Source organism: Balaenoptera acutorostrata, chromosome 2 (assembly GCF_949987535.1).
Source record: "Balaenoptera acutorostrata chromosome 2, mBalAcu1.1, whole genome shotgun sequence".
Taxonomy (NCBI): Eukaryota; Metazoa; Chordata; class Mammalia; order Artiodactyla; family Balaenopteridae; genus Balaenoptera; species Balaenoptera acutorostrata.
In genome coordinates, this window is record NC_080065.1 from 51,389,553 (window position 1) to 51,415,431 (window position 25,879).

The following is a 25,879-nucleotide window of genomic DNA, read 5'->3' on the forward strand; positions in this document are numbered from 1 at the left end:
GGGAGTGAGAGCACGTCCTTCTACTCTGCCATCTTGGTTCCTCTCCCAGTATAGCTTTCTGTGAGCACCAGTTTTATTGTGGCTCTCCTCTGCTCATATACCTTCCTACACGTGCCAACTCTATACCACCACCATGGAAACTGGCATTTTTTTCTTATTTACTTTTCCAATTCTTTGCTCTAAATATCTTTTAAGTTCATAAAAGAATCTAAAATGTTTACCCCAGATTAATAAAAGCAGTAAGTTGTCAAAAAATATTTAAAAGCCACAGATGACATCAGTCAAAAAGATACTTTCACTTGACTGGTAGAAGTATTTTAAAAGGGCTTCTCGGGGACCTCACCACAACTACTGAAGCCCGCGCACCTAGAGCCCATGCTCCGCAACAGGAGAAGCCACCGCAATGAGAAGCCCACGCACTGCAACGAAGAGTAGCCCCTGCTCGCTGCAACTAGAGAAAGCCCACGCGCAGCAACGAAGACCCAACACAGCCAAAAATAAATTAAATAATTAATTAATTTTTAAAAAGAACAGAACAGATAGTTGTCTATATGTTACTCCCTCTAAAACTGTGATTCTCAACAGTGGCTTCCCTTGACAGGATGGTAGCCGAATATCAGTTGGATTTTGTCAAATGTCTTTTCTGCATCTCTTGAGATGACTGTGTTTTTCTTTTCCAGTTTGTTAACATGATGAATTACATTGATTAATTTTCTATTGTTAAGGCAACCCTGCATTCCTGGGATAAATCCCACTGGGTTATGATGTACTATCCTTTTACTGTATTGTTAGATTTGATTTGGTAAAATTTTATTTAGAATTTTTGCATCTATATTCATGAGGGATATCAGTTTGTAATTTTCTCTTATTGTAATATCTTTGATCTTTGGTTTCATTGTAATGCTAACCTCATAGAATGAGTTGGGAAGTATTTCTTCCTTTTCTATTTTTTGGGACAGTTTGAATAGAATTGTTATTATTTTATCATTAGATGTTTGGGAGAATTTATCCTGAAGCCATCTGGACTTGGAGTTTTCTTTGTGGGAAGGTTATAAACTACTATTTCTTTAACAGATATGCAGTTCATACCAATACCCTCAATCCAACACCACAACGTTGACTTTAGTTTTCATCTTTTCATATATGTAAGTCCCTTTTCTGATAATGAGAAATCTGTCTCCCATTATCTTTAATACATTTACTTCTTTAACTCCCCTGTATATAACCAATCTCCCTCTGCTAGTGCCGCCCCCTTCCCCAAACAAATGCCCTCTTCATCCCACTTGGGCTGACACCCTGCCCAGCGCTGCGGCTACTACCTCCTCCCCCAGCCCCTACCTCACATGGAAGCCCTCCACCCCACCTGAGCCCCAAGACCCCACACTGGGGCTGTTCTGCTGCTCAGAAGCCCTCCTTACCCCACCCAGACTTTGATACCCTATACCAGACTGCCCCATTGCAAGGACACCTCCCCACCTTCTCTTCTCATCAATTTGAGAAATTGTTCTATTTAAACTCCATATTATCCAGTATGTAATTGGTGATTAATAAATACTTAATCAGTAAGACTAAAAAGAACTACATTTTAAAATGGATACATGCTATGTTGACACTGAGAAAAGTGTTAGTATTGTCAGAATTGCTAGAGTCTGTATGTTTGACTTGATGTTGACTAATTTGTTGACTAACTCTGCATCCATAGACAAATTAAATGAACTTCTTTGAACTCATATTTCTTATTCTGTTAGATGGGATGAAGATAGAAATAATTCTAATATAACAGTAATGTTAATAGACAGCACATGTCACCTCCTATGCACCAGGTGCTTTGCTAAGGACTTGACATATATTGTCATCTAATCTTCAAAATGGTCTTTTGGAGGAGATACTATTATATTCATTTTACAGAATAGAAAATTGTCACCTGAAGTAGATGCCATTATCTTTCTCATTTTACAGATGAAGAAACGAAGCACAAAGTAGTAATTCATCCAAAGTCATATAACTAATAACTGGTGAAACTGGAATTCATACACTGTACCTCCACTATCCAATATTGCCCAAAACATATGAAAATTTCTAGTACATAGTGGGCATTAGTAAATAATAACCATTTTGATGTATAGTGATTAATTATAACAGCCCTGAATCACTATTGCCAGGTCTATGACATAGGAAGAGTCATGGCACTTTTTGATGGGAGTAGGGAGGATGATCCATTTAAAATTTTTTTTTAATTTATTTTTTATTTTTCATACAATTTTGAAAGGTTACTTTACATTTACAGTTATTACAAAAATTGGCTTATTCCCTGTGTTGTACAATACACCCTTGAGCCCATCTTACACCCAATAGTTTGTTCCTCCCACTCCCCACCCCATGTTGCCCGTCTCCCCACTGGTAACCACTAGTTTGTTCTCTATATCTGGGAGTCTGCTTCTTTTTTGTTATATTCACTAGTTTGTTGTATTGTTTAGATTCCATATATAAGTGATATCATACAACTTGAACATAAATTGGAAGTAATTTTTCTTACTAGGCAGAGTTTAAAAATCCTCCCTATTTATTCCAGATTGATAAAGGAGACATTTTTAGGTAGACTCGGAAATAGGTTATGTACTTAAATCTAAAAGGAAACTTAAGATGAGAAAAAAAATGTTTCCAGTTGATAGAAGATGAGGGAAAGGGTTAACGGTACCCCAGAGATAAAAGAATAAACAAAATAGCTCAGAGCCGGAGGAAGTAGCCCAGTGGTTGCAAGGAGAACAATAAAGACTTGAGGGGGCTTCCCTGGTGGCGCAGTGGTTGAGAATCTGCCTGCTAATGCAGGGGACACAGGTTCGAGCCCTGGTCTGGGAAGATCCCACATGCCACGGAGCAGCTGGGCCCGTGAGCCACAATTGCTGAGCCTGCGCGTCTGGAGCCTGTGCCCCGCGACGGGAGGGGCCGCGATAGAGAAAGGCCCGCGCACCGCGATGAAGAGCGGTCCCCGCACCGCGATGAAGAGTGGCCCCCGCTTGCCGCAACTGGAGAAAGCCCTCGCACGAACCGAAGACCCAACACAGCCAAAAATAAATAAATAAATAAATAAATAAATAAATAAATAAGAAAAAAAAAAAAAAAAAAGACTTGAGGAGCATCCGTCATTCCAGTTCAGAATTTAATAACAGCCCAAGGCCCCTGGATATGTGAACCTGGCACCTGACAGGTGCCCAGTATGTGCTTGTTGAATTGACCTGACAATCCTTTAAAAAGCTTAAGTTGAATTTCTAGTTAAAGGCACAAACCTATAATAAAAGAACAGGAAGGAAGACAGCCTCAAAGTTTTGGAGGCTGGAAAGTATGTAGGTACTGACTTAGCAGACTAGAGAAAGCAATCCTAAACTGGCAGCGAGAAAAACTGAACAGAAACTCAATTTACATTGCAAAATCCCTCAAGACCCAAGCATCTCTGGAAGACAGGGGTGAAGATGGGGTTAAGTCTTCTCTGACAGTGTGTTAATGAAGCAATTATTCTTTTATTCCTTTCCCACTTTACACAAAAACTGCCCTTGACCTTCTCAGCTCCCAGACTGCTGGCTGTCAACCAACATGCAACTGGCAGAAAAATAGAAATCTTCTCTCAGGGAGAGAAAAGAACTAAGATTCTGACATCAGGATGTCCCCAAGGAGTAGAACTGAGATCTTGGCATTAGGAATCTCCCAAGGAATAGACCGAACTAGATCACCTTATGAAGACTACAGTCAACAAGCTACAAGTACGTACACAGAGTTTCTAATCAGCTTTCAGGTTCACAACTTTTGGTTTGAGCAAACAGCCAGGGAATGCCAAAAGGACAAGGAAAGCCTCTATGACCAAGATATTCAGAAAAAGAAGTTGTTACATTCACAAATGAAGAACAAGGTGATATGTTAAAAAATTCAGAGAACAAAGAAACAAGCTTTTGGCAATTAAAATTATCATAGCAGATATGAAGGGGGTATAGAAAAAGTAGATTATACAGAAGGTAGAGTTTAGGAAATATTTCAGAAGGTAAAATAGAAAAGCGAAGACATAGAAAATAGAAGAAAAAAGGTAAAAAAATTAGAAGACCACTCTAGGAGATTCAATGCCTAAATAATAGGAGTTCCAGAAAGAGGAAACAGAGAAAATAGAGGGAAGGAAATTATAAAAAGTAATTCAAGAGAATTTCTCAGAACTGAAAGGCATGCTTGCTCAGCATGATGGTCTAAAATAGACCCACACCATATCGTATTATGGCATTTCAAAGCACTAGGGAAAAAAATCCTACAGTCCCCGGAGGACTGGGGAAAATGTTTCATACCAGAATCAAGAATCAGAATGGTACCAAATGCCTGAAATATAAGAGTAGAAGCTGTAAGACAATGAAACAATGTCTTTAAACTTCTGAAAAAATGATTTCCAATTTCAATTTCATTTCCATCTATAAGTGTGAGGGCAGAATGAAGATCTCTAAAAATCTACCTATCTTGCACCTTTTCTCAGGAAGGTACAGGAGGATGTACTCCACCAGAACAAGGAAGTGAAGTAAGAAAGAGTAAGACCTTGATCCAAGAAACAAAGCAAAAAGGAGAGTCTCCAGAATGGGTTAAATGGAGACCTCCAGGTGACAGCCGTGCCTAGAAGGCAACATGTCCAGGATGGAACAGGTCACAAAGTTCCAGAAAAGATTTCTTCAGGAAGATGAGATTGATAAAATACCTAATTTGAATATTTCAAGTGGAAACTTGCACACTTTGGGAAGGATTTGGATTAAATTAGCAACAAGTCCATAAAAGAGTAAGTAAATTGACAAAAAGACTGCTGTTCATTTCAGAGAAAACTAAAAAGCTGTGCAGGGCTTATTAGAATTAAGAACTTGTGGGCTTCCTTGGTGGTGCAGTGGTTAAGAATCTGCCTGCTAATGCAGGAGACACGGGTTCGAGCCCTGCTCCAGGAAGATCCCACACGCTGTGGAGCAACTAAACCCGGGCACCACAACTACTGAGCCTGCGCTCTAGAGCCTTCGAGCCACAGCTACCGAAGCCCACGTGCCTAGAACCTGTGCTCCGCAACAAGAGAAGCCACTGCAATGAGAAGCCCACACACCGCAACAAAGAGTAGCCCCCACTCACCGCAACTAGAGAAAGCCCGCACGCAGCAACGAAGACCCAACGCAGCCAAAAATAAATAAATAAATACATTTATTAAAAAAAAAAAGAATTAAGAACTTGTACTCATCAAAAGTAAGTGAAAAAAAAAAATAAGACTCTTGAGGAGATGTTCACAATATACATAAATGACCAATAATATCATGAATATAAAATAAACTTGTAAAAATCAATAGTAAGACCACAAACAACCCAATACAAAATAGGCAGGGGATATAAAGAAGTATTTCACAGAAGAGGAAATTACATATGGCCAATAAATACAAGGACATGTTCAACATTACTGGTGATCAGGAAAATACAAATCAAGATCACAATCATATAGCCATTTCACTGGCAAAATTTAAAAGACTTACAATACCAAATATTGAATAATATGTGGATTTACAAAATCTTTTATGTGTTGCTGGTGAGATTAAAAAATAAAAGTATTTTGACATTACCTTCCAAAGTTGAAGAAAAACATACTCTGTGACCCAGCAATACTCTTTCAGGGGGAAAGAGGAAGTTTTAAATATATATAATAGGAGAAAAAAATAAATTAAAAAATATATATATATAATAAGAGTAAAGTACAAGAAGTTTTACCACAGCACTGTTCACCAAAAACCTGGAAATAACCCAAAAGCTGCACATCAGTGGGAGAATGGATAAATAAACTGTGATCATTTAAGCAGTTAAAACAAATAAATATATGGGTGAATCAGAGTGATTCTATAATAAGTGGAAAAAGTAAATCTCAAATCTTATAACCAGCCTCATGTATTTACATAAAATTTTTTTAAATGTTAATCTTCCTGCTTTCTAGTCAGTTATTAGTCATACTCTTTTACTTGTTGTGAGATAATCCCAGAGATTATAACTTGTACTCTAGATGTATAAAACCTAATATAAATTAGTACTTTTATCTCTTCCTGGACAGTTCAAAGACTTTCAAAAAAAATTTAAATCCTGTTTATCACTCTCCTTCCTTATTTACCATTGTTTTCATGTATTTTAATTATCTCTGTTTTTAGATCCACAAAACATTATGACTATTGTTTTCTGCAATCAATATTGACCTGGTTTATCCACATATTTATCTGTTTTTTGCTCTTCATTCCTCTCTACATTTCTGAATTTCCCCTGAAATAATTTTCCTTCTGCTTGATGAACATCCTTTAATACTCACGTTTTTTCCTTTGAAAATCTATTTATTTTACATCCTTTTTAAAGCATTGCTTTTTCTGGGAATAGAATTCCAGGCTGGGATTTATTTTCTTTCTGCACTTTAAAAATATTGTTTCATCCTCATCAGTTCACTCAGTCCCATGTAATTAATTTCTTTTTTTTCATCTTGATCTTTTGTTAGCACTTTTATGAGTTCATCAGTTTTTCATTAGAGTTCTGAAAATGCTTATTCGTTCAGTTCAGCAGTACAGTCAGTTACCAGAAACCTGTACTTGTCAGAGTCTTTTCCATGAATTTCTTGAAGATGAAACTCTTTTATAGGAACATATTTGCAAAATCATCAGAGTACACCCAGAACTGTCTGTAAATGACAAAAGACTTAAAAATGACCATGGTTAAAGATTTGATGAAAGTTCATAATAATGCAGTTGACAAGAAAATTAGTTATTTCTGAGATATACATTTTAAAGTAATAACTAGGATTATTACTTATAACATTATACCAGAACATATAAGATTTTTAGACATTTCCTGTAATGTCTGAAACATTTATATTAACATATTTCCATACATATTTCCATACAAATACAAATATAAGATTTTTAGAAATTTCATGTAATGTCTGAAACATTTATATTAACATATTTCCATACATATTTCCATACAAATACAAATATAAGATTTTTAGAAATTTCATGTAATGTCTGAAACATTTATATTAACATATTTCCATACATATTTCCATACAAATACAAATATAAGATTTTTAGAAATTTCATGTACTGTCTGAAACATTTATATTAACATATTTCCATACATATTTCCATACAAATACAAATATAAGATTTTTAGAAATTTCATGTAATGTCTGAAACATTTATATTAACATATTTCCATACAAATAACCCAATGAAAGTTTAGTATTAGTTGTTTTGTTTGTTTTTTTATACTGCAGGTTCTTATTAGGCATCAGTTTTTTTTTTTTTTTTTTTTTTTTTTTAAAGTTTTTTTTTTTTTATTGATTGATTGATTGATTGATTGCTTGATTGCTATGTTGGGTCTTCGTTTCTGTGCTAGGGCCTTCTCTAGTTGAGGCAAGCAGGGGCCATTCTTCATCGCGGTGCGCGGGCCTCTCACCGTCGCGGCCTCTCTTGTTGCGGAGCGCAGGCTCCAGACGCGCAGGCTCAGTAGTTGTGGCTCACGGGCCTAGTTGCTCCGCGGCATGTGGGATCTTCCCAGACCAGGGCACGAACCCGTGTCCCCTGCATTAGCAGGCAGATTCTCAACCACCGCGCTACCAGGGAAGCCCCAGGCATCAGTTTTATACACATCAGTGTATACATGTCAATCCCAATCGCCCAATTCAGCACATCACCATCCCCACCTCATCGCAGTTTTCCCCCCTTGGTGTCCATATGTCCATTCTCTACATCTGTGTCTCAACTTCTGCCCGGCAAACTGGCTCATCTGTACCATTTTTCTACGTTCCACATACATGCATTAACATACGATATTTGTTTTTCTCTTTCTGACTTACTTCACTCTGTATGACAGTCTCTAGATCCATCCACTTCTCAACAAATGACTCAATTTCGTTCCTTTTTATGGCTGAATAATATTCCATCGTATATATGTACCACAACTTCTTTATCCATTCGTCTGTTGATGGGCATTTAGGTTGCTTCCATGACCTGGCTGATGAGGATGAGTATAATTTTTGTGACTTTCTGTCTGAATTAAAAAAAAAAAAAATCCCACAAGGACTCAGAGGAAAAGAATATACAAATCAATTTTCACTGCAAAGTAAAGGAGCTGTTACAGTGGAGGATTACTGGACTGAATGTCAATATTATGACATAGTATAAGTGTGTTTCATGTTTGGTAATTGCAATCATTGTTGCTTTTGTTGTGGTCATCCATGTACAATGCTTGGTGTCAGTCTATCTATCTCTTGTAAAAATAAAATACAGTGTGTGTGTGTGAAAAAAAAAAAAAAAAAAAAAAGAATGTGGCAGGCAGAATAATAGCGCCCTCCAAAGATGCCCAGGGACTAATCCCCAGAACATGTGAATGTTATCTTCCATGGTAAGGAGGAATTTAGGTTTCAGATGGAATTGAAGTTGATAATTAGTTGAGCTGGCAATATTATTCTGGATTATCTGAGTAGGCCTAATGTAATTACAAATATCTTTATAAGTAAAAGAGGATCACAGGAGAGTTAATGTCACAGCGACGTGATATAAGAAATAGACAACTGTTCCTTGCTTAAAGATGGAAGGGGGCCATGATCTAAAGAATATGAAGAGCCTCTAGAAACTGGAGTAGGCAAGAAAACAGAATTTCCTGTAGAGCTTCCAGAAAGGAAAGCAGCCCTGCTAACTCTTGATTTTAGCCAAATGAAACCCATTTTGGACTTCTGAACTCCAGAACTCCAAGATAATAAGTGTGTGTTGTTTTAAGCTACCAAGTTTATGGTATTGTTGCAGGATTCACCTGTAATAGGAAACAGATACAGATATTTGATTGAATTAGATTTTCCTGTTCCAAAGTTTATAGCAGTCACAAGCATGGAGCTGTAAGAGACATTAACACTTAATCTTTCTTCAAATAGGACTATGTAAATTAACTTCTTTAGAAAAATGGCAAAGAATAATTGGAGTCTAGTGCTAGGTGAAAAGTTCCTAGACTTGATACCAAAAGCATTATCCATAAGTGGAAACTTGAAAATTGGGCCTCATTGCTCTGTGAATGACCTTGTTAATAAGACAATGTATAGTTTGGGAGATAATATTTGCAAACCACATATCCAACAAAGGACTAGGGTTTAGACTGTATAAAAACTCTGAAAACTCAATATTAAAAATATACAGTTGGAAAATGAGCACATGCTGTGGTTAAACAATAGATGCCTGCATCTGAGTACAATGAAATTCATAACTATTATTTTATCACCTTATTTGAAACATTTAGGTTTATATTGATTCAAGGTTCTTGGTTTATCATATCTTCACTGTCAAAAATCAACAATAAATAGTACCACTTTTGTCTTCTTTAGATACACACACATACATACTTGTATTGGTTCGGACATGGTCTGTAACAGTTGCCATAATTTGATGATTCTGTGTGCCTGGATTGTTTCATGGGCTGCTAGTCAAGGTTTTCTTCAAACCTGACTTCCTATCAAAAACATTCTTCTGTGTTCCTAGAGAGGTGAAGTAGTACTTAGTCTCCTGGAAGTAACTACATTCCTTTCTTCCTTCTATATCCCTTCCTTCCCAAATAGTAACAACTATGGCCTTACGTTTCTCTTAGATTTCACTATTTTTCCAAATCTCCACTCCGCTACCATACATTCTACTTAAAAAAATATACAAGTATACTGGGGATTTTTTTGTTTTTTGTTTTTTTACTGTGCTTCACTTTATTGTACTTTCCAGATATTTCACTTTTTACAAATTGAAGGTTTGTGGCAATCCTGTGTCAAGCAGTTATATTGGTGCCATTTTTCCAAGAGCATTTGCTCACTTTTTGTCTTTGTGTCATGTTTTGGTAATCTTGCAATACTTCAAACTTTTTCATTATTATTATATTTGTAAAGGTAATGTGATATGTGATCAGTGATCTTTGATGGTACTATCATAATTGTTTTCACATTTTTAACAATAAAGTATTTTTAATTAAAAAAAAAAAATATTGTTTCATTGTCTTTCCATGTCAATTGCTCCTGTTTAACCGGATGTTCCTTTGAAGACCATCTATTGTTTTTTTCTTTCTCTTTGTCCTTAGCGTTTAGTAGTTATACCATGATATGTCTACGTGTGTGTGTGTGTGTGTGTGTGTATGTGTGTGTATGTATATTTATCTTGTTTGTAATTTATAATATGACTGAATCTGTGGCTTGGCATATTTCATCATTTTTAGAAAAATTTAAATTACCTCTTCAAATATTACTTCTGTCCAATTTTCCTTCTCCCCTTCTGTGTCCTCTATATTTCTTACAGAAAGAGCAAGTTACAAGAAAGAATAGAAAAAAAATTCCTTTTTATTCTTTTTCTTCCTTACTTCATTTAGGATGTTTTTATCTGATCTATCTTCCAATTCACTAATTCTCTTTTCAACTTTGTTTAATCTGTTGTTAGATCTATTCATTGGGGTCTTAATAAAGTTATTGTTTTTACATTTTAGAATTTTTTTCTATTCTTTCTTATAGTTTCCAGTTCTTTACTAGAATTCTCCATTTTGTCTTTTATTTCTTTGAACATATTAAGTGTAATTAAAGTCTATCTTTGATAACTTCATTATTTTGATCCTCTATTGTGTGTTGTTTATCTTGTTTTTTCATTATGTTTTCATATGCTTGGTTATCTTTTATTAAACGCCAGGCATTGTACAGATACTTTGAGGTCTAAGATGAGGTTGTCTTACTCCAGCAAAGATTTGAGTTTGTTTACAGAAGATTGCTAAGGGCATTGGCAATATTGGATCACCTTAATTCCTTAGAGGACTGAGAAAAATCCCAGCTGAGCTTCAATCTCTGAAGGCTAGTCTATTTCCAGTTCACTCTTTACTCCTAGGATTTAGCTTTTATGATCTCAATCTAAAACCTGGAGGACATCGTTGACACCATCCTCCTTGGTGGGCACTGAACTCCAGTTTTGTCTGCTGGTCTCATGTGTTTATCAGGAGCTTTGCTCAGCTATTTAGTTACCTCTTCCAAAATCAGCATATGACTAAGAGGAATATAGCCTCAAATTCCTCACCTCTCTGGGTTTCTTCTCCCTGATAATGATCTCACAATTCTTTACTGTTTTGTTATCTCTCTGATAACTTCAAGCAGATTTTTGAAAATATTTTCTCTAGCATTTCAACTTGTTCTTACTGAAAGGATTGGCCCCAATTACAAAGTCTGCCATTAAAGTGAAGCCTCAAAAGATACTTTTTATCTACTAGCCCTATGTATCCCTTTATGTGGAAATACATATAGATGCAATAAACTTTTATAAAAATGAAAGTAAGAAAATGACAAACACAAGATTCAAGACTATGGTTAACTTAGGGAAAGAGAGGCAGAAAGATGGATTCGTTGTGGGTAAGGAGAAGATGGTTAGATGTAGGTTATTATTTTTTTTACTGAAGTATAGTTGATTTACAATGTTGTCTTAGTTTCAGGGGTACAGCAAAGTGATTCAGTTCCATATGTATGAATATATATATAAAAGTATATATATATTCTTTTTCAGATTCTTTTCCATTATAGGTTATTACAAGATATTGAATATAGTTCCCTGTGCTATAGGTCCTTGTTGTTTATCTGTTTTATATACAGTAGTGCATATCTGTTAATTCCAAACTCCTAATTTATTGCTCCCCCCTTTCCCCTTTGGTAACTGTAAGTTTGCTTTCTATGTCAGTGAGCCTATTTGTTTTGTAAATAAGCGCATTTGGGGCTTCCCTGGTGGCGCAGTGGTTGAGAATCTGCCTGCCAATGCAGGGGACACAGGTTCGAGCCCTGGTCTGGGAAGATCCCACATGCCGTGGGGCAGCTGGGCCTGTGAGCCACAACTGCTGAGCCTGCGCGTCTGGAGCCTATGCTTTGCAACAAGAGAGGCCACGATAGTGAGAGGCCCACGCACCGCGATGAAGAGTGGCCCCCGCTTGCCGCAACTAGAGGAAGCCCTCGTACAGAAACGAAGACCTAACACAGCCAAATAAATAAATAAATAAATAATTTAAAAAAAAATAAGCGCATTTGTATCATTTTTTTAGATTCCACATATAATATTTGTCTTTGTCTGACTTACTTCACTTAGTATGATAATCTCTAGGTCTTCCCATGTTGCTGCAAATAGCAATATTTCATTCTTTTTTATGGCTGAATAATATTACAGTGTATATATATGTACCACATCTTCTTTATCCATTCATCTGTTGATGGGCATTTAGGTTGCTTCCATGTCTTGGCTATTGTAAATAGTGCTGCTATTGGGGTACATGTATCTTTTTGAATTAGAGTTTTCATCTTTTCCAGATTTATGCCCAGGAGTGGGATTGCTGGATCATATGGTAACTCTATTTTTGGTTTTTTAAGGAACCTCATACTGTTCTCCATAGTGGCTGCACCAATTTACATCCTACCAACAGTGTAGGAGTGTTCCCTTTTCTCCATACCCTCTCCAGCGTTTATTATTTATAGACTTTTTGATGATGCCATTCTGACATCTGATACCTCATTGTAGTTTTGATTTGCATTTCTCTAATAATTAGTGATGTTGAGCATCTTTTCATGTGCCTGTTGGCCATCTATATGTCTTCTTTGGAGAAATGACTATTTAGGTCTTCTGGCCATTCTTTGATTGGGTTGTTTGTTTTTTGGTTTGTTTTTTTGATATTGAGTTGTATGAGCTGTTTGTATGTTTTGGAGATTAATCCCTTGTTGGCCGCATCACTTGCAAATATTCTCTGCCATTCTGTAGGCTGTCCTTTTGTTTATGGTTTCCTTTGCTGTGCAAAAGCTTTTAAGTTTAATTACATCCCATTTGTTTATTTTTGCTTTTGTTTCCATTACTCTAGCTGCCAGATCCAAAAAAATATTGCTGCAATTTATGCCAAAGAATGTTCTGCCTATGTTTTCCTCTAGGAGTTTTATAGTATCCGGTCTTACATTTAGGTCTTTAATCCATTTTGAGTTTATTTATGCATATGGTGTTAGAGAAAGTTCTAATTTCATTCTTTCACATGTAGCTGTCCAGTTTTCCCAGCACCACTTATTGAAAAGACTATCTTTTCTCCATTGTATATTCTTGCCTCTTTTGTCATAGATTAATTGACCATAGGTGCGAGGGTTAATTTCTGGGCTTTCTATCCTGTTCCATTGATCTGTGTCTGTTTTTTGGCCAGTGCCATACTGTTTTGATTACTGTAGCTTTGTGATATAGTCTGAAGTCAGGGACCATGATTCCTCCAGCTCCATTCTTCTCTCTGAAAATTGTTTTGGCTATTCAGTGTTTTTTGTGTTTTCCTGCAAATTTTAAAATTCTTAGTTCTAATTCTGTGAAAAATGCCATTGGTAATTTAATAGGGATTGCATTGAATCTGTAGATTGCCTTAGGTAGTATGGTCATTTTAACAATATTGATTCTTCCAATCCAGGAATATGATATATCTTTCCATCTGATTGTGTCGTCTTCAGTTTCTTTCATCAGCGTCTTATAGTTTTCAGAATACAGGTCTTTTGCCTCTTTAGGTAGGTTTATTCCTAAGGTTTTTATTCTTTTTGATGCAGTGATAAATAGATGTAGGTTATTTTCAAGGCTCTAACTTTCATTTTAGGTGTCGGTTCAAGAGATCTAGTTACATTATTAAAAATAGCTAATTAAGTAACTAAATAAATCAGGACTATGCATAGACCAATGATAAGTATGTGTCACGAATTATAATTAATCCAAATCTGTGTACCTCAAGTTCAATTTTTAAAAAAGAAAAAAATTTATGTAGGAAAGGAAATATAACCATAGTATATTATGTGGCACAGATGAGGATAGCATTTAATAGTGTAAGTACTGAATAGTGATCTAACTGAAATCATGATAGGGCCAAATTTGGGGATTAAATGTGTGTATTTGTGTGGAGGAGCAAGAAGTAAAAGATAACTAAATCCTCATCTTCTGTATTGGGAAATCAATGGATAATGCCTAAAGTGGAAAAGTCACAAAATAATCACTTTATTTAGAATTAAGAAAGTAAACAAGAGAATCTGCTACAGGAGTTCAAAATGGTTGCCTGGAGGTATGGTGGGGTTGGGAGTGAGAAATGAAGTTTATGATAAGGTTTTTAAAGTTGCTTCACTCTTTAAACTGTTTATAAAATCTGTAACATTGGTAAAAATTAAAAATAAGGGGTTATAGGAGCTAACTAAAAATAAGAGAAACATATAGTAGAAAATAATGGAAATGTGTATCTGAAGATACTTTGCCTAAAATTTATTCTATCACTTGGTCTATTATTTCAACCAATTGTTTTTCAACCAAGTTCTTTGCCATTTTCCACATGTCAAATATTTTAAAAAGAAAGGAAGAAAGAAAAGAAAAAGCTTTTTAGACTATGTGCTGTTTATCTGCAAGGATTTTTGTCAGATTGATGGCTATAGAGCACAGCCCTAAAATTCTGGAAAGAGATTACACTTTTATTTGGGAATCATGAGCTAAAAATAGAGATAAGATAATTGTTGAAAGGAAAGGAAAACCTCTGTGAAAATAATTGAAAGGAAATTATTGATTGAAAGGAAAACCTCTGTAAAAATAATTGAAAGCTTATCATTTGTTAAACTAAAGAGTCGAAAAATTATTGTCCAAATGATGAGACATTGTTAAACACTATGGAAAATGAGGATTTCTGCAGATTTTCAAAAAAAATTCTGTTCCACACTTCTGATGGAAAATAAACTTTTTTTTTTTTAATTTATTTATTTATTTATTTTTGGCTGTGTTGGGTCTTCGTTTCTGTGCGAGGGCTTTCTCTAGTTGTGGCAAGCGGGGGCCACTCTTCATCACGGTGCGTGGGCCTCTCACTATCGCGGCCTCTCTTGTTGCGGAGCACAGGCTCCAGACGCGCAGGCTCAGTAGTTGTGGCTCACGGGCCTAGTTGCTCCGCGGCATGTGGGATCTTCCCAGACCAGGGCTCGAACCCGTGTCCCCTGCATTGGCAGGCAGATTCTCAACCACTGCGCCACCAGGGAAGCCCGAAAATAAACTTTTGTTCAAGCATGTTTAGTAGTTCCTAGGCTGAATTTTTGGCACTGTTAGCCATAGACAGTGTGTATTATCTTCTAGTTTCTGTATATCAAGCTTGGTACTCAAATACAACTCTCAGATCCTAGAATGTAAGGATGAGGTAACATTCAGAAGCCGTCTTCTTTGGTCACTGATCTTACATCCAATCTGAAGCAAAACTATTTATAACAACAGTAAAAGCTGAGTTTGTACAGAAATTTAACCCACCTATACTTTAGTTTTTCCAACTCTAAAATGGGAATAGTCATTTTAGCTTACCTATTAGAGTTGCTCCAATAAGTAATTCAGATGATTGTCAAAGACAATCACATTAAAAAAAAAAAAAAGACTTTGATTGTTACATGTTAAAATAAGCACACAGGAGAAGTAAAGATGAGTTTAATATCAAGATAGGAATAGGATTGTTTCAGCTTTTCAGAGTGTCTACAGAGGCAGGTATCATTTAACTAAAAGGAATGAACCATGTGTATTATATAAATAAGCACATACATATTTTAAAATCATGTTATATTTACTACATACTTGTTATCTACCTGCTCTGTGTAAAATACAAAATATGTGTATGTTTTTGTGTTGACATATCCACAAAGTCCTAATTCAGGATTTTAGGTATAGCCAATGAACTAGCTACATTTAGCTTCCACCCACGTACATGAATATAGAACATATTTTGCCAATGCCATAAGCAGTGAGTTAACAGGCCCCATGACATTTTTTGGTTACATGTTTTCAGTGACCACATTTTGAGTTACAAGGCTTACCAGCCTCATGGCCATAAAATGTTCTAACACTCCCACCCTATTAGATACTGCATTTATATCTAGCTTATTCATTTCTGCCTCCACATTGGGTAACTAGGGAAACAGTGATGTCACTGCTCAGCGTGGTACTTATTAACTTCCCTATTTAGGCTCATGGTTTGGAAAGCCTATAGTTATTTCATAAGTCTCACCTCCACCTCTGTAATAAATTCATACAACTCTAATTTTTCTAAGGGGGAAAAGGGAAAAACATTATCATTCTGTTTAATGCATTGTTTGAAGGGAAACATATATTCCTAAATGTACTCTTTCTGAAAACTCACCTGTGCATTTGCAGCTGTTCCACACTTCTGATGGAAAATAAACTTTTTTTTGATGGACCTTGACAACACTGAGCCAATTGTGTGACCCGAATTAAATATCCCCCCTCGGACCATGCTCCTTTGAGCAGTCATTCTTCAGCTGGCCTCCACTACCACCTTGCATTTGATTTGAGAGGCTAGATCTCTATCTTGCTCTTCTTCCTTGTAATCTTCATTCCAACTCCATCATATTGGTAACAAGGTTTTTTTCTAGAAATTAGCAGTACCCAGGTGTAACCCTGGGCCTTAGAAAACCCACTGCCCCCAAAATGGGATAGAAGTGAGTTAGCAATCTCTCCAGTGAAATAAATAAATGGACACTCAGTTCAGCTTGGCAATCACTTTCCTAATATGTTTGTGTTCTTTGTTTCCAAAATTATTTCCCTCCTCTTCCTTTCTCAAACTTGCTACACCCTCTGCTGCTCTCCCTCAGCTTTTGACCTGACAGTATAGTTCATTGGAAAATAGAAGCAATCAGACATGAATTCCTTTATATCTCCAACATCTAAACCATCAAACCAACCCATCTCCATACCTGTCTGTACTCTGCCTTCTCTTCACTTCTTTGAATGAAAGGCCAACGCCAACACCTGGGCTTAAGATCCTACCCGCTCTCGTTCTCAATATTCCCTTCTCTCTCTTTTGCCTGAGTTTTTCCCTCTCTGATTGACAGTCTCATCATCCCCATGGTCTACTGTCTCCTGGCTTTAAAAAGCCTTTCCTTAACCCTACATACATCTCTAGCTACTGGTCCATTTCTCTTCTCCCCAGTCACTGGCAAATGTGATATATTTCAAAAAGGAGAGAATAGTCAATTGTATTGAATGCTGCTGAGAGGTCAAGGGTCCAAGAATAGGACCCATGAAAGAGCACCTGTAATTTACTGTGTCCGTTTCCACATCTATTCTCTCTGGCCCCCCCGATCGAGCTTCTGCCCCATCACTCCACTGAAACTGCTCTTGTCAGGGTACCCAGGAATCCCATCTAGCCACATTCTGTGGATCCTTAACCTCTCGGCAGCATTCAACACAGTTGAGTCCTCTCTCCTTGAAATACTGATTCTCCCAAAAGCAGAACCTGAGAAAAAACTGGTATGTAGATGGTCTATTTGGGGAAAGATTCCAGAGAGCTAAAGTGAGAGATCATAGAAAAGGAGAGAAAACCAACATAAGATTGTGTTATGGAGTGGACCATGCCTATAGGCAACGGCCGCAACCATCTGTGCTTGATTCATAAGACCCTCATTTATAAGACCCTGAAGAGCCTTATAAAATGTACCTCAGAAGTATCCGCCTGGGGGATAAAAGGGGAAGCATGTATCCATAGGATCTCATCCACCACAGCTCAGGAGTGGGACCCCACAAGTGTTACTGTCCCAGTCCCAGCTCATGCAGAAGTGCCAAGTAGATTCCTGAGGATCCCGCTACATGGGTCAGAGAAGCTCCCCAGGGCAGGAAGGGGGAGGTACCTGATTTCCACCTGAGGCAGGCATTGTCTGATTGCACCTGTGCGAAGCCATTGAAACCTTTGTGGGACTTGTCATTACAGCAATGACTGGAGTAAACTTTGGGATTGAGAAGATTTAAAGGAGTCACAAGCTTCCCGACACCACACTTACCAAGTAACTAGCCACCTTTTTTTCTGATTTCTCTGCTTCACATCCAAATGTTGACATTCCCAAGGCTCTGTCCTGGAGCTGCTGGTCTTCTAAAAATCCAACCACTTTCATAGATGACCTTATTCAACCCCATAGATATAAATATCATCTATTTGATTCCCAAATACAGCCTTGACTTCTCCCTAGAACTCCAGACTTGTGTGTCTGTCTGCTTGTCTCCTCTCATCTCATCATTTAGGAAATTATTATAAGGCTAATACCCTGTAATCATTACTCAGGTCAAGAAATAGACCAAAAGCCCTACCATGTGCTTCTCTAACCCTATCATGCCCTCATATGTCCCTCCAAAAGTAACCACTCTTCTGACTGTAGCTCCCTCTTCCTTATGTTTCTTTATGACATTATCACCCAAGTGTGCATCCTTAGACTCTATAGTTTAGTCTTGCCTGATTTTTTGATACGTCTTTTTATTTCCTCACAGTTTATCTGTTGAGTGACCTGGGCAATTTTGACCTTCAGTGTTTCCAGCAGTCTAGATTTTGTTCATGGTGCTGTTCATCATTTTCCTCTTCTGTATTTCCTGCAAATTGAGTCCAGACACTTGATCAAACTCAGGTTAGATGCCTGTAGTAAGATTTCAGGTGGTTGTCTTGTCTCTCTTTTGTAATGTCACCATTGTCTAGATGTATTAATTCCTGGGGCTGCAAAATGGTGATATTCTTCTTCAGTTGTTTCATTTTCACTTACTAGCTAGAATAGTTTTTTAAAAAGATGCTTCTTTTCATCTACTATTTGGTAATTCAGTGGTACAGTTTATGTAGGAAAGGCAAAGTAAATTCTTGATTTTCCTTGATTTACCAGACTTAAAGATAATGAACTGCTTCCCTGCTATCCTCTGGATGAGATAAGTTTTTAAGATATCATTATAAGCAGATGAATTGAATAGATTTGATAGGTTTAAATCCACTGCAATTCTTATCTTTGTCGAATCTCAAAATGTACCATTTTTGGCAGTGGGAGTCTCCTTAAGTCACTTCCTGAGTCCTTTTGACATGACCCTAGTGATCTTTGTTTGCTTCCTTACTCTCTGGTATGACAAGATGTTCCAGGTTCATCTTAAACATTTCTTACCCCAGACTTGGTAAAGGGTTCTGATTACCCACCTCTTCTATATCTGTATCTCTGTTTTTCCACACCAGGAATCTTGGTTCTCAAGGATTCAAGAGATGATAGAATTAGAATATCCCATAATAATTCATTTGTTTTAACCCAACTATACACACAAGAGTCTCAGAATAATAGTGCTAATAATACTAATATTAGTAATACTCATTACTAATATTAATGTAATAATACTAATACTACTAATAATACCACCAACCATTATGATTGTTGAAAGCGGTTAAATTCTTTTTTGGCATATAGTATTCCCATTCTTACCACCCACCCAACCCCATTTTATGCTTATACTATATCCACATTGTCAGAGCATATAACTATTATATAATTTTTAATCTTTATGTAGTTCTACAAGTAATTATATATTTAGTGCTCACCATCAATCCTTATGTAGCTGAGTCATTTTTGTTGTCTGAAGCTTATTCTCTTGTGTTTCCTGAAGAAGCACTTATGGGAACAACATCCCTTGAGTTCTCACATATTGATAACAGTTTGTGCCCTTTGTATCTGAAGATGTATATTGCTCAATGTATATCTTTGGCTCATATTTTCTTTTCTTGAGTGTCTTAAATATGTTACTCAACTTTCTCTTGACATACAGCATGGCTATCGGAATGTCTGACTGAATGTAATTTTTTTTCCTTTTGAGCTAGATGCCCACCCCCCTGCCAATTTTTTCCTTTTAGTCCATTGAGTTTAAAATGTAGTTTCAAATATTTGTTTGTTTTAGGAAATTTGTTCTTAAGTTACAGTTTTTCGTATTTGTTCTGTTATTTTGTTCTGCTTTTCATCAAGAACTTCTATTATCCGCATAGTGCATCTTTGTTTTCAGTATTTGTCACTTTTTCTCAAATACTTTTTCTCTTTATTTTTACTTTAAAAAAATCTGCTTTCACTTTCTATTTCTCTTAAGGCATTTTATTTTGTATTTACTCATTCTCGTGCTCCTTCTAGTTTAGCCTTCATTTTGAATTCTGTCACCTCATTTTCCTAATTTTGATTTATGTTATTCTTTTATGTCTTAACTTCTTAATGCCTCTTAGAGCATTTTGAAATAGCTAAGGTTTATCTGTTTTATGGGCATGTCTTTCTGGCCTGCTCTCAATGACTATAAGGGTATTATTCTGCTCCTTATTTTGCTTTTAAAAATAATAACTTAGTATGGTATTTGACCTTGGTACATTTACGTTACTTATTTTTATGTGAGTTTTCCTTAACTTTCAGAAGGAGGCTTCATGTAGATTTCCTAATTTCAAAGAACTCCTTCTTGTTTTCATAAAGTATTAAAATATGACAGCTTGTATTCTTAAATTTCCTGGTTTTGTTTCTCTCTCCTGCTTTTATCTGGACCATCTCTTTGCATGGTCTCTATTGTCCACATTCTTCTCAAGTTAGATTCTTCTATCAACCATTTTGCTACAGTGTGGGGTCCTGACCTGGAAGGCAACCCTGGCTGATCATTTTCAAAAGTTCATAGCCTCTAACAACCCCTTCAGATGCTATTGTGCACCTTGCATTCACACACTATGGGAGTAGGTAAAGTCCTGCCAGTTTCAGCTGCTTTCTTCTAATTGGCCTCTTATGCTTTTAGTGAATTCCAATAGGCAATTTTGAGATCTCGTGTTCTCATATCTGGCAGATACCCTGTAGCTTTTCTGTGCTTCTCCTTATATAGGTCCTGATACTAGGCAGATCTTGTGGTTGTTGGTGGTTTGAATCCCACTTATATCTTCAGGTTCATAGAGATACCTTGTCACCAAGTTTGGTTGTAAATGCAGTCCTTGGATTTTGAGTTTTGCTGTCTCTTCTCTGTTTTTATATAAGGATTTGGTTTTCACCACCACTTTATCTTCTTATGGAATTCTCAAGGAACTAGTAATTTTAGCCAATAAATAAACAAGCCAATTCTCTCTTTGAGTCAACTGTCTGGTTATTCTATTTAAAATGATAAAACTATTTTGGGGAATTCCCTGGTGGTCCAGTGGTTGGGAATCTGTGCTTCCACTGCAGGAGGCATGGGTTCAATCCCTGGTCAGGAAACTAAGATCCCACATGTCATGAGGTGTGGCCAAAAAAATTTTATTAATTAAAAAATTAAAATAAAATGATAAAATTATTTTGGATGTACCAACATGATTAAATTTTACTTTTACAAGAGTGAAACAAAATGCATGTCTGCTTTCTGCTAAACCAAACTTCTGTATCTCTTTTCTTGGAGCCCTGTCAAAAATGACATCACAGAATGGAATATATTGCTCCTAATTTAACACTTTCCGGTGATTACATCACATAAATGTAAATGTTAGAGAAGTGATTGAATCTATGTAAATCACTGTGTTAAAATAAAATATATGGCTCCATTTAGTGCATTAATATTGTAAATGAAATTGTTTCTTTTTTTAATTTTTTTGAATTTTTGAATTTTACTTTATTTAATTTTTTATACAACAGGTCCTTATTAGTCATCAATTTTATACACATCAGTGTATACATATCAATCCCAATCGCCCAATTCATCACACCGCCACCCCCACCCCCCCACCACTTTCCCCCCTTGGTGTCCATATGTTTGTTCTCTACATCTGTGTCTCAACTTCTGCCCTGCAAACCAGTTCATCTGTGCCATTTTTCTAGGTTCCACATATATGCGTTAATATATGATATTTGTTTTTCTCTTTCTGACTTACTTCACTCTGTATGACAGTCTCTAGATCCATCCACGTCTCTACAAATAAGCCAGTTTCGTTCCTTTTTATGGCTGAGTAATATTCCATTGCATATATGTACCACATCTTCTTTATCCATTCGTCTGTCGATGGGCATTTAGGTTGCTTCCATGACCTGGCTATTGTAAATAGTGCTGCAGTGAACATTGGGGTGCATGTGTCTTTTTGAATTATGGTTTTCTCTGGGTATATGCCCAGTAGTGGGATTGCTGGATCATATGGTAATTCTATTTTTAGTTTTTTAAGGAACCTCTATGCTGCTCTCCATAGTAGCTGTATCAATTTACATTCCCACCAACAGTGCAAGAGGGTTCCCTTTTCTCCACACCCTCTCCAGCATTTGTTGTTTGTAGATTTTCTGATGATGCCCATTCTAACTGGTGTGAGGTGATACCTCATTGTAGTTTTGATTTGCATTTCTCTAATAATTAGTGATGTTGAGGAGCTTTTCATGTGCTTCTTGGCCATCTGTATGTCTTCTTTGGAGAAATGTCTGTTTAGCTCTTCTGCCCATTTTTGGATTGGGTTTTGTTTTTTTAATATTGAGCTGCATGAGCTGTTTATATATTCTGGAGATTAATCCTTTGTCCGTTGATTTGTTCGCAAATATTTTCTTCCATTCTGAGGGTTGTCTTTTCGTCTTATTTATGGTTTCCTTTGCTGTGCAAAAGCTTGAAGTTTCATTAGGTCCCATTTGTTTATTTTTGTTTTTATTTCCATTACTCTAGGAGGTGGATCATAAAAGATCTTGCTGTGGTTTATGTCAAAGAGTGTTCTTCCTATGTTTTCCTCTAAGAGTTTTATAGTGTCCAGTCTTACATTTAGGTCTCTAATCCATTTTGAGTTTATTTTTGTGTATGGTGTTAGGGAGTGTTCTAATTTCATTCTTTTACATGTAGCTGTCCAGTTTTCCTGGCACCAATTATTGAAGAGGCTGTCTTTTCTCCATTGTATATCCTTACCTCCTTTGTCATAGATTAGTTGACCACAGGTGCGTGGGTTTATCTCTGGGCTTTCTATCTTGTTCCATTGATCTATGTTTCTGTTTTTGTGCCAGTACCATTTTGTCTTGGTTACTGTAGCTTTGTAGTATAGTCTGAAGTCAGGGAGTCTGATTCCTCCAGCTCCGTTTTGTTCCCTCAACACTGCTTTGGCTATTTGGGGTCTTTTGTGTCTCCATACATATTTTAAGATTTTTTTTCTAGTTCCGTAAAAAAACGACACTGGTAATTTGATAGGGATTGCATTGAATCTGTAGATTGCTTTGGGTAGTATAGTCATTTTCACAATATTGATTCTTCCAATCCAAGAACATGGTATATCTCTCCATCTGTTGGTATCATCTTTAATTTCTTTCAGCAGTATCTTATAGTTTTCTGCATACAGGTCTTTTGTCTCCCTAGGTAGGTTTATTCCTAGGTATTTTATTCTTTTTGTTGCAATGGTAAATGGGAGTGTTTCCATAATTTCTCTTTCAGATTTTTCATCATTAGTGTATAGGAATGCAAGAGATTTCTGTGCATTAATTTTGTATCCTGCAACTTTACCAAATTCATTGATGAGCTCTAGTAGTTTTCTGGTGGCACCTTTAGGATTCTCTATGTATAGTATCATATCATCTGCAAACAGTGACAGTTTTACTTCTTCTTTTCCAATTTGTATTCCTTTTATTTCTTTTTCTTCTCTGATTGCCATGGCTAGGACTTCAAAAACTATGTTGAATAATAGTGGTGAGAGTGGACATCCTTCTCTTGTTCCTGATCTTAGAGGAAATGCTTTCAGTTTTTCACAATTGAGAATGATGTTTGCTGTGGGTTTGTTGTATATGGCCTTTATTATGTTGAGGTAGGTTCCCTCTATGCCCACTTTCTGGAGAGTTTTTATCATAAATGGGTGTTGAATTTTGTCAAAAGCTTTTTCTGCATCTATTGAGATGATCATACGGTTTTTATTCTTCAATTTGTTAATATGGTTTATCACATTGATTGATTTACGTGTATTGAAGAATCCTTGCATCCCTTGGATAAATCCCACTTGATCATGGTGTATGATCCTTTTAATGTGTTGTTGGATTCTGTTTGCTAGTACTTTGTTGAAGATTTTTGCATCTATATTCATCAGTGATATTGGTCTGTAATTTTCTTTTTTTGTAGTATCTTTGTCTGGTTTTGGTATCAGGGTAATGGTGGCCTCATAGAATGAGTTTGGGAGTGTTCCTTCCTCTGCAGTTTTTTGGAAGAGTTTGAGAAGGATGGGTGTTAGCTCTTCTCTAAATGTTTGATAGAATTCACCTGTGAAGCCATCTGTTCCTGGACTTTTGTTTGTTGGAAGATTTTTAATCACAGTTTCAATTTCATTACTTGTGATTGGTCTGTTCATATTTTCTATTTCTTCCTGGTTCAGTCTTGGAAGGTTATACCTTTCTAAGAATTTCTCCATTTCTTCCAGGTTGTCCATTTTATTGACATAGAGTTGCTTTTAGTAGTCTCTTAGGATGCTTTGTATTTCTGTGGTATCTGTTGTAACTTCTCCTTTTTCATTTCTAATTTTATTGACTTGAGTCCTCTCCCTCTTTTTCTTGATGAGTCTGGCTAATGGTTTATCAATTATGTTTATCTTCTCAAAGAACCAGCTTTTAGTTTTATTGATCTTTGCTGTTGTTTTCTTTGTTTCTATTTCATTTATTTCTGCTCTGATCTTTATGATTTCTTTCCTTCTGCTAACTTTGGGTTTTGTTTGTTCTTCTTTCTCTAGTTCCTTTAGGTGTAAACTTCCTTCTTAGAACTGCTTTTGCTGCATCCCATAGGTTTTGGATCATTGTGTTTTCATTGTCATTTGTCTCTAGGTATTTTTTGATTTCCTCTTTGATTTCTTCAGTGATCTCTTGGTTATTTAGTAACATATTGTTTAGCCTCAATGTGTTTGTGTTTTTTACGTTTTTTTCCCTGTAATTCATTTCTAATCTCATAGCATTGTGGTCAGAAAAGACGCTTGATATGATTTCAATTTTCTTAAATTTACTGTGGCTTGATTTGTGACCCAAGATGTGATCTATCCTGGAGAATGTTCTGTGTGCACTTGAGAAGAAAGTGTAATCTGCTGTTTTTCGATGGAATGTCCTATAAATATCAATTAAATCTATCTGGTCTATTGTGTCATTTAAAGCTTCTATTTCCTTATTTATTTTCATTTTGGATGATCTGTCCATTGGTGTAAGTTAGGTAATAAGGTCCCCCTATAATAATAACATTATTATTGTGTTACTGTCGATTTCCTCTTTTATAGCTGTTAGCAGTTGCCTTATGTAAGGAGGTGCTCCTTTGTTGGGTGCATATATATTTATAATTGTTATATCTTCTTCTTGGATTGATCCCTTGATCGTTATGTAGTGTCCTTCCCTGTCTCTTATAACATTCTTTATTTTAAAGTCTGTTTTATCTGATATGAGTATTGCTACTTCAGCTTTCTTTTGATTTCCATTTGCATGGAATATCTTTTTCCATCTCCTCACTTTCAGTCTGGATGTGTCCCTAGGTCTGAAGTGGGTCTCTTGTAGACAGCATATAGATGGGTCTTGTTTTTGTATCCATTCAGCCAGCCTGTGTCTTTTGTTTGGAGCATTTAATCCATTCACGTTTAAGGTAATTATCGATATGTATGTTCCTATGACCATTTTCTTAATTGTTTTGGGTTTGTTTTTGTAGGTCCTTTTCTTCTCTTGTGTTTCCCACTTAGAGAAGTTCCTTTAGCATTTGTTGTAGAGCTGGTTTGGTGGTGCTGAATTCTCTTAGCTTTTGCTTGTCTGTAAAGCTTTTGATTTCTCCATCGAATCTGAATGAGATCCTTGCCGGGTAGAGTAATCTTGGTTGTAGGTTCTTCCCTTTCACCACTTTAAGTATATCATGCCACTCCCTTCTGGCCTGTAGAGTTTCTGCTGAGAAATCAGCTGTTAACCTTTTGGGAGTTCCCTTGTATGTTATTTGTCATTTTTCCCTTGTTGCTTTCAGTAATTTTTCTTTGTCTTTAATTTTTGCCAATTTGATTACTATGTGTCTCAGCGTGTTTCTCCTTGGGTTTATCCTGTATGGGACTCTCTGCG